The sequence below is a fragment of the Elaeis guineensis genome, chromosome 8 (assembly GCF_000442705.2).
Source record: "Elaeis guineensis isolate ETL-2024a chromosome 8, EG11, whole genome shotgun sequence".
NCBI classification, from domain to species: domain Eukaryota; kingdom Viridiplantae; phylum Streptophyta; class Magnoliopsida; order Arecales; family Arecaceae; genus Elaeis; species Elaeis guineensis.
In genome coordinates, this window is record NC_026000.2 from 73,617,041 (window position 1) to 73,626,034 (window position 8,994).

General features: G+C 35.4%; 1 pseudogene; it reads right to left on the bottom strand.

Annotated features, from left to right (window-relative positions):
* Positions 1 to 4,053: 4,053 nt before the first annotated feature.
* On the bottom strand, positions 4,054 to 8,115 carry LOC140851204 (uncharacterized; annotated as a pseudogene).
* Between the last annotated feature and the right edge of the window lie 879 nt (positions 8,116 to 8,994).

An 8,994-nucleotide genomic window follows, 5' to 3' on the forward strand; every position in this document is an offset into this window, starting at 1 on the left:
TGTATGTATTAAACAATAGATCAGATCTATTACCTTGCAAGTTAGATGTTCTAACCTCGCTGATCCGGGCTTGAGGATGATGTTACAAGCCACACATACGTCCGGCCTCTAGGAGTCATCCACACGAGCCCACGAATCTCGATCAGAAGTCCTGCTTCAGGAAATCAGCACAATATGCTAGTACTGCATTGATTTTTCTTTGATGGTTGATCAGGTGTCTCCTTCTTCTTGATTTGGACTCTTCCAAAGAAAAAAAGTAGAAGAAGAAGTTTTAAATCTGAGACGCTCTCAGGAAACTCAAGATGGAGGGAGGAAAGATATGAAAACAAACAACACTAGAAGAAGACCCTCTTCTTCTTCTCGTTTCTCTCTCTAGACACCCTAACTTGTGTCTTTTATATCTCCATGACCCAAAGGTATTTCTCTCTAATTTTTGGATGGACAAAAGGTCTCTCAAATCTCTATCTTTTTCAAAAATTTATAAAGAAAATCATTTTATATAGAGAGATATGATAGAGTCCTTGTCTAGGTCAAATACCTAGTTAAGGCTTATCCAAACATGGCAAGTTAAGGGGTGCCCAACTCTTGAGCACCTCCTCCTTATTTTCATGCATGGATTACTAGAAAAGGGTGCATAATGTGTACCCTAAAAGCCACAAAAATTCTAAAAAAAAATTGGATAGATTCAGTGCAAAATTGAAAGAGTTTTGGATTTCTAAAACTCTATCTCATAGAATTCGAAATCCAAACTTATTCCTTTTTGATTTGATCCAAACCACCTTTCATGTAAGAAAGAAGAGAGGAGACCTTTTGTGAACGTGGGAGAGATCTGAGAGAGGGCTTTTGTTGCACAAAATAAGAGGAGATTGGCATTGAATGAGAGAGAGGGCGTGGGGAAGGCTTATGTGGTGCAAGGTGGAATCCTAGTCTTACTAGGATTCTATCTTATGACTTGCTTTAATTTGGTTTCTCAATCCAAATCAAACCAAAATTAGATCAACCCAATAAAAATAGGTCTTAACCCAATTAAGAGCTTAATTTAATCAGATTAAATTAGATTTAAATCTGATTTAATTTTCTAATCAAATTAAAAATTAGATTGACCCAAGTCCTAATTGAACTAGGACTAGTTTTTCTTTACACTTGGCTTATCCAATAAACCAATTGGACTTGATCTAATCAAGTCCAAACTAAATCTAATTAAATCATATTTAATTAAACTTAATCTCAGTCTATTGTTTAATCAAATTAAGCCAATTAGCAATCAAATTGCTAATCGATCCTCCAGCAACACTTGCACTGGGTTAAATGTCAATCATATTGATCATTTAACCCTAGAACGATTCTTAATCATTGATCAACCATCCGATCGGATCATGAACTCTAATGTGTGTGACCTCATAGGTCTGAACCTAAACTGGTAGTATAGGAATAAATTTTATACCAATCGAAGTGACCATCTAGCAATGGTACCCGACGACCGGATAGGTCGAATGTGTAGAACAACATCCTTAGAACCCATGCGGATATAGTTTTCATATAATTCATCCCCTTGACCAAAATGATCATAGGATACCCCAGAGTTCAACTGTCAACTCTGATCAGGTTGTCCACATTGTATTTCAAAATATCAAATCCATCTGATGGATTATCCTGGCCAAGGTTTTGCTAAATTGAAATATAGCGACTCATTCTTCTCCAACTCTTGGAGTGGTCAATCCCATCTCGATCACACTCTGACTTCGCAAGTACTTGACTGTGCCCAGAAGCCTTCCATCCCTGAATTAGAAATTCAGTTAGTCCAGTACCAAAGCACAGTGAGTTGCTTGTAAGTCACTGAGGCGATCTCAAGTCTAAGGGACACTTATACCTATATCCCATCAGAGACATTCTCGACAGCAGAATACTCTGGAGTTGGTCACGTTCAATGATGATGTATCAGTACATCTCCCCTGTATGCCATACCAGTGTCTCCACACTCTTTGGTTAAGAGGACAACCAACCCATATGGCCTACAGCGACCTATGCTCGATAGAAGCTGTCGTCCTTATTAACAGCCTATCATTTGGTCGTGAACTGTTTTAAGGACTAATCGATAAATCCTCTCTTTATCGAATCTAAATAGTCCTAAGGACTTCATCATAACAACGGAGTTCATTAGAAGATGAAAGCTTATGATGAAAATGCCAAATATATTTTATTTATTAACAAATCAATTACAATACTTGGTTGCTCAACCGTCAACAGCTTGACGATTGGCTTTTTGGGATACATTTCCCAACACCTTGATGGAAGATCATTAGTCTCATCAAAAACTATATGGATTGACTCTTCCACCACTAGAGTTTTTTTATTGAAAACTCTAAAAGCTATACTAGAAGTGGAATAGCCAAAGTAGATAGCTTTATCAAATTTAGCATCAAATTTTTTTAAGCTATCTTTACCATTATTTAAAACAAAGCAATGGCAACCAAAAATATGAAAATACCCTATGTTAGATTTTTTACCTTTTCATAATTTATAAGGTATTTTTTTTAAAATTGATATTATTAAAGTACAGTTTAAGATGTAATATGCTATGTTAATAGCTTCTATCCAAAAATATTTTGAAAGATTACTCTCACATAGCATTGTATGGGCTATTTCTTCAAGAGTTCTATTTTTTCTTACTATCCCATTTTGTTGTGGTGTCTTTGGTGCAGAAAAATTATGATCTATACCTTTTTCATCATAATTTTTTTTAAAATCTTTATTTTCAAATTCGATACCATGGCCACTATGAATTGAAACAATTGGTAAACCTTTTACATTTTAGATTTTTCGATAAAACTTAGAAAAAGCTGAAAATATTTCATCTTTAGATGCTAAAAACAAGACCCAAGTAAAATATGAGAAATCATCGATAATTATAAAACTATATCTTTTACCTCCTAAGCTAGTTATCCTTGTAAGACCAAACAAATCCATATGTAAAAGTTCTAAAGGTTTAGAAGTTGAAACTATATTCTTAGGTTTAAAAGAAACTCTTATTTACTTACCTAATTGGCATGCATCATAAATTTTATCTTTTTTAAAATTTATTTTTGGCAAACTAAAAATCAATTTTTTTTTTAATAATTTTAGATAGTGTGTGTATACTAATATGTGCAAGCCTACAGTGCCAAAGCCAACTAGTCTTATTAATTTTAGCGTTCATGGCCATAAGACATTGCATATTTTGCATGAAAAGATTATCCAAATCTATCATATAAATATTACCATGCCTATGTCCAATGAACCTAATGCTATCATCAAAAGGACTACTTACAATACACATGAATGATTCAAAAACTACTTTATAATTTCTATTACATAATTGACTAATGCTTAATAGGTTATGTTTAAGACCATCTACAAGCAAAACATCTTCAATATAAGTGGAGGGAGTGATACCAATGTTACCTATGCCAATGATTTTTTCTTTGTCATTATCTCCAAAGATGACCATCCCTCTATTCTTTACCTCCAAGGTGATGAATTAAGATTCATCACCTGTCATGTGTCTTGAGCACTTGCTATCAAGATACTACTTTTGCTTCGTTGCATAGGATGCAAGACACACCTACACACATAAAATTAAGTTTTAACTTTAGGTACCCAAGCTAACTTGGGTTCTTTGATATTAGTCACAATGGTTCCTTTTGGAACCTATATTTTCTTTATATTTGTACTAATAAATTTATTTGATAAGCATGCATAAGCTTTATGTCCTATCTTGCCAAATTTAAAACATATAATATTTGGCAATTTATTTATGAATGCATTTACAAAGATATTTTTTAGAAATTTTTATTTTCTAAACGTATTATAACCAAGGCTGGCTTTGTCATATACTGCTCTTTGATTATTAATAATCATTTGAAGTTTATTTGAACTTAGGATAAATCTATCAACTTCTTCCTTTAGGTTCTGATTTTCCTTTATAAGAGTCTTATTTATACTTGAAATTTCTTCCTTTTCCTTTGATAGAGTTTGATATTTCCTTTCTAATTCTTTATTTTTGTAGGAGATCTCTTATTTTTCTTTAGATAAAATTTGATTTTTTAATTTCAGATCTTTGTTTTTCAGTCTTAATTTTTTTAAGTCATCCAAAAGCTCATGAAATGCTTCTTGTAGGTCATCAAAAGAAGATTCATTTTGAGTTTCAGTGATTACCTCATTTTCAGGTGCCATAAGGTACAGATTAGCTTCTTCATGGGATCATTTGAGGTGGAGTCATCACTATCGCTCCACGTAGCCATCATTGTCCTTTTCTTCTTGAACTTCTTTAGACCTTTCTTGAGCTGGAGACAGTCCGATCTAAAGTGGCCTAGCTTCTTACACTCATAACAAATGATGGACTGTTCTTTTTCTTTTTGTTTACTCGACTCCTCCTTAACTGGTGGTCGTCTCTTAGTCTCTTGTCTTCTTTTCTTCATAAACCATCTGAATTTTCTTGTGATCAATGCCAAATCCTCATCATCTTCACTGTTTTCTGATTTTCTGAATCTTCTTCTTCTTGAGCTATTGATTTGAGGGTAATTATCTTCTTTCTTTTGGTCTCTTCTTTAAAATGCTGCTTCATGGTCAGCTTATAGGTCATGAGAGATCTAAGTAGCTCCTCCAAAGGTAGGATGTTTAAGTCTTTGGCTTCTTGAATCGCCGTGACCTTTACCTCCCATGATCTTGGTAGAGACCTAAGAACTTTTCTTACAAGGTCACTGTTAGAATAATACTTTTCAAGACTCTTTAAACTATTTATGATATTAGTGAAATGAGTAAATATTTATGTTATAGACTCATTAAGTTCTATTTTAAATAATTCATAATTATGCACAAGCATGTTAATTTTTGACTCTTTTACATGGTTTATACCCTCATATGTAACTTCTAATCTCAAATTTTTTTAGCTGAATTATATGTAGAAATAAGGTTAAATTCATTTGCATCTAAGGCACAGTACAAAACATTCATGGCTTTAGCATTGAGCTGAGCCATTTTCTTGAGCAGCTCCTCCAAAGGTAGGATGTTTAAGTCTTTGGCTTCTTGAATCACCGTGACCTTTACCTCCCATGATCTTGGTAGAGACCTAAAAACTTTTCTTACAAGGTCACTGTTAGAATAACACTTTTCAAGACTCTTTAAACTATTTATGATATCAGTGAAATGAGTAAATATTTATGTTATAGACTCATTAAGTTCTATTTTAAACAATTCATAATTATGCACAAGCATGTTAATTTTTGACTCTTTTACATGGTTTATACCCTTATATGTAACTTCTAACCTATCTCAAATTTTTTTAGCTGAATTATATGTAGAAATGTGGTTAAATTCATTTACATCTAAGGCACAGTACAAAACATTCATGGCTTTAGCATTGAGCTGAGCCATTTTTTTGTCAAACTCATCCCATTCACTTTTCAACTTAGGGAGGGACACACCATCAATCAATTTAGTGGGTGTATGAGGTCCATTTACTATGATACTCCACATATCATAGTCAAGTGCTTGGATAAATATTCTCATTCGAGCTTTCCAATAGGTATAGTTGGACCCATTAAAAAGTGGAGGTTGGTTAGTGGATTGCCTCTCGGCTAGAGATGTGCCGAATTGGGTTGCTATAGATCTTTGACTTTTTATGGTTAAATCAAGTAAGGACTAGAGCACCGGGCTCTGATACCACTTGTTGCCCAAATATAGAGCCCAAAAGAGGGGGTGAATTGAGTCTTTAAAAATTTTTAGTGATTAGTGCTTACAAGGAATGTGCTCAACTTGATGAGTGAGGTGAGTTAATTAATAATGACAAAAGATCAAACATAATTAACAAATAACAAGTATAGAGCACAATAAGAAAAAAAAAATATGCAAGCACAGCAAACACTTAGGATTTATAGTAGTTTGATGCTAACCTTGCACCTACATCTACTTCCCAAATCCTAATTTGAAAAATCAATTGAGCCTAACTTCGGGTACTTTTTCAAGGCTCACACTACAACAAGAGTCCGAGCATCGGATAACACCGACCCTTGCATCCAAGCAAGAATGCTTATTTTTCAGGTACAAGCCAACCCAAAAACCCTCTGATTATAGATTTAGATCAATCTATCTGAGTTTTGGAACTCTCTAAAACTCAAAACTCAAAGTATAATAGCAAATGAATAGAGTACAAAATTTTTAGCACAAAAGAGCTCCTTAAATAAGCATAATAAAATAATAAAAGTATAATACTCAAGGAGTAGAAGCCTTTGTTGAATACTTTCAGATGATTTGAACACTTGAATGCAACTGGAGAGTGGTTGGTGAGCTGATTGAATGCTTCTTTCTCTCTTTCTAGGATTTTCTTTCTCATTCTCGGATTTGAGCTTCAATGCTTTTTATTTTTGATTTCTCACCTCTAGAAAGTATTTATAGTCTTTATTAAGTCTTGAAAGTGTCTTGGAATCAATTAAGAAATGTTGGAGTATATTTAATGCACATTAAATGCATTAAAAATGGGCTGAAAACTAGTTGTTACATGCATCTATGCCGCAGGGGTTGACCCATGGGTTGCCCCTTTTGGCCAGACAGAGAACGATGCTCTCTGTCTTGGTCTCAGGCTCTCAGGGGTCAACCCATGGGTCACCCCACTGCGTGCCAAAGGCCAAGACAAGTGCGTGCTGGCTCCCCTTTGCAAGGGAATGACCTAAAGGGTCACCCCATTCTGTTCCAATCCAGTTTTTCATACATTTAAAGTATCGAAATTTACCAAAACACTACCAAACATTTTAAAATAGATTTGAATGAGCTTGACACTCTTAAAAGACTTCAAAATCATCTCCAACTTACAAAATCTTCAACTTTGGCACCCTTGAAGAAGCTTTTCAAACTCAACATTTTGAGACTACCTGAAACCACACCAAAGTATTCTTCAAGGACAAGAAACTTATTAATAGTCCCCTCAAATGGTTTGTGACCATCAAAATTAATTTTTGAGACAACACAAACTTTCATCTACAAATGTCGGCTTGCAGAGACCCAACACTATTAGTAGGGAAGAGTGCCTGGACCATTCTTTTGCACCTCTCAAAGCCTGCTAAAAATGCCGTCCTATAGGTCTGGTTTATAATCTCCACCTCTTTTTTCGTCAACTGACCCATCCTTCTTTCAGCATGCATGGTCAAAAACTCCTGCTCTAAATTGACACCAGAGGCGATCATGATTTTTTTTTTATCTCCTTCAGTTCTTTCTTCTAGTACTCTACCTCTAGCGAAGCTCTTTGAAGCTCGACAGATAGCTCTAGAGTCGCTTGAACACTTCCAAAAGTAGAGCCTTTCTCCCTTTGAGGTGTTCTCTCACTGTGATTTTTTTTTCGAAGATTTAGCTCTCTTAGCTCAGCTTCCATTAGGACTCCTCTAAAAATGAGCCCCAAGAGAAGCATGGTCTCAATTTTTTTTCCTTATGAGTGTCCTCCTTAGGTGCTCTAGGTTATCCCAAGCTCGGTGCTAGTCTCTTTCAATCCTAGATCTTTATCTCTCAAGGTCTTCAATTCTTCTTTCAGCCCTCTGTAATTCATCATCTCGATAATTGATGATCTCCTGTGCTTTTCGATGGGTCTTCTCAGAGAAGTCAAGCTCTTTGGCTAATTCACCATTATTTCTCTCTACCTGATCCAATTGATAATTCAGCAAATAAACCTCTTCCTTCATTGCTGCAAGCTCCATCGATGAGGCATATGAAGTGGCACCAGTGAAGCTAGCCAAGTAGTGTCCCACCTGTGCAAAAAAAATGCAAACAAGCATCAAAATATTACACACTAGCAGAGATCAACAAGAAAATCTAAAAATTCTTTACATGCATGAGTGACCTCAGGGCACTAGCCATCCACCCCTAAGCCCCCTACTCATCCATATACAACTTCTCCACGGGTGACAGAAAGCTCCTCAAAAAATCTATTGCTGGCTAGAGATTCTCCACCATGGATGGGATAGAAGATGCCAGTTTCGAGAGGCTTGCTTGAAAAATGGTCCGAGGAAGGTATCCGATGGGTGTCACCTGCTTCAGATATTTTTTAATTTTTGACACCACTGCTGGAACTCCCTCAAGGTTACCAGTCATGTTCTCCACCTATTGTTAGATGTATATCTTAGAAGCCAATATGGCTGATACATTGTAACAAATCTAGGACATAATTTTGTACTTAATAGATTGATATGATCAATAAAAAGATGAGTTCTTTTTCATTCAAGTGTGATGTATCTTTGAATCATCCATAAAATTAGTTTTGATACATATTCTTAAGGTATTGAGAATTAGAGATATATATTTAATTTCTAAATACTCTTGATCATAGGATCATCATGAGGTCAGTGATAGATCTGGATAAACTGATACACAAATCACTTTCTTTGGGATAGACGGGTCTCTAGTCTATAGTGTAGAGATATTGGACGATGAGTGTAGATAGCTGTTAGAGAACAACTAGTACTGAGCATGACCATACTAGAGATCACTTAAATTTTTATTTGATCGTCAGTGATTATCTCGATGCTGTAGTAATGTGACTGGTTCTTTGACTTGAGATGGTACCACTACTCGCAGTGAGGCTACTGAAGTTTGACTGACATATGAACATGTATCTTAATGAGCTCTTATAGTGGATGTTGGTGATAGTCGGTCCACTGTAGGAGTGGAGTGCGCATCAAGATAGGATCTATCGATCTTGATAGAAAGAAGTAGTCCTATGAGATTTGAGAGGTTAAGTCCAAGAGTCTGTGGTCACAGTAGTGTGATTGATGAAAAAGAGTTTTCATAGAAGTCACAACTGGACTTGAGCTAATCGAATCTATCATATGACTGATGATGAGGTTTGATGATTTATCCATTACCTGCTATCTAGTCGGGACTCACGATAGAGGGACTGAATCACATGATAACTATACCTAAAGGTTTATTTCAGTTCTACTGGGTTGCCACTACATACTGTTAGGCATCACT